This window comes from Lissotriton helveticus, chromosome 10 (genome assembly GCF_964261635.1).
Source record: "Lissotriton helveticus chromosome 10, aLisHel1.1, whole genome shotgun sequence".
In the NCBI taxonomy this organism is placed as follows: Eukaryota; Metazoa; Chordata; class Amphibia; order Caudata; family Salamandridae; genus Lissotriton; species Lissotriton helveticus.
This window is the reverse complement of record NC_136071.1, coordinates 395,796,843-395,798,542: the sequence shown is the minus strand read 5'-3', so window position 1 is coordinate 395,798,542 and position 1,700 is coordinate 395,796,843.

Here is a 1,700-nt window from a genome sequence, read left to right as displayed (position 1 = left end):
GTAGTAAAATGTTTCTTTCTACTCGTCTCCAATTGGTGCACATCTTGAGAATCGTGTATTCCTGTAGACTATATAAGCATCTTTATTAGAAGTCATATAAAAGAACATATAAGATTCAATGTACAGGAGACCAATTTCACCACTTTTAGAAGTTAAATCTATGCCGGATTTCACTGAGAACTGCACTGAGTTCTTTGTACTTATGATTTGTAGGCTTTGCTACTACATGTTACTTACATGATCTATATAACTTGCTTTTAATCATTGATATGAAGCCCTGAATTGACTATCTTTCTCTATCATTTTTTTTTTTAAATGTAAGTTACCTGCTGCTGAGCTAAATTCTAAAGTGACCACTCCAGTCGGGCAGCACCAACGTCTGTATCGGGACTACACCGCTCCCAGGACTTGATGTTTATGTGCCCTGTTTCCTGGGTTTAGCATTGGTTTGCACGTTGACAGTACTGAAAGGGAATATGTATTCATTTGTAGCATGACTTTTCTGTCTTTGTTTACTTTACTTTTTTTGTCAGGGTCAGTCATTTACGCAGCTCCAGAACACATTAAAAAGTGCTTTCTGTTTTTATTTTCTGTTTGAATATACATGCCAACATTTCATAAATAGAAAGTGGGAGTTTTTATAAAAATTATCAGGAATAATGTATTTACTCAATTTACTTTCATTGAAGCAGAGGCAATTTCAGGTGGGAGACAGCTAAAATAAAGCCTTCTTTGGTTTCAAAAAGGAGCCGCTCCACCATGTGGGCAGAGGAGCGTCGCCCCACTGTTTTCTCGCAGTGCGAGAAAGCAGAAACCTAAAATGGTATATATACCATTTTATGTTTCTCCTTCTTGCACTGCGAGTGTGAGAAGTTGGCCTGATGTATGATGTCTCCAATTCTGGGGGCACCTTGTATCAGTCCAAACAATCCCTTATGGTGGTGGTTGTTGTAAGTCAACCTTAAAAAGGACAAGCTGGGGGGGCGTGGCCAAGATGGCGAGCTGAACGGACGCGTTCACTGCGAGCTCCTCCAGCCTCAGGCCCCAAACTCATAAATAAGCACAGATCTCCCCCCCGGATCGCACCAGAGCACTTACGGATCCACATGACCTCCAGTGGCTCACCGAGGGGCGTCCTCCCGACTCCCACACGACACCTGAGGGACTCCTGAGAGCGGCGAATCCCGGACGGCAGCCATTACGTGTGCCTCGCGGACGGCCAGCCGGTGAGGCGACCCGATCCGAATCCGGTGCAGAGCGGGGCTGAGGACGCCGTGCAGCGGACCGCCGATTACCCACAGCGACTGCCCTACCCAAGTGCTGGAAGGCTGAGAGACCGCCGCCAGCGGTGGAAGGCGACACCAGCCCGAGGTCCTGCTAGACCGGAAGGCTTCACGCGAGGCCGGGGACGTGGCCTGCTGACATGGCGCCCCGGACCTCTGCCACGGACTAGACAGCGGCGCCTGCTCATCGTCGCACTCCTGGTGGTGCGGGGCACAACAAAGCCCGAGCGGCGGGGACGCCGCGATTGAAACCCAGCGTCCACAGCAGCGAGGGGAGGCGCCAGAGGCCGGGCCGGTGCGGAGCCCGGAGGCCTGAAGAGCTGGGTCGAGGCGCTGCTCTATCCGGACGCTCCACCCAGCGGACCCTTGCATTCCCGCTTCGGGCCCCACGGCAGCGGTGGGCACCGGACTCGGTGA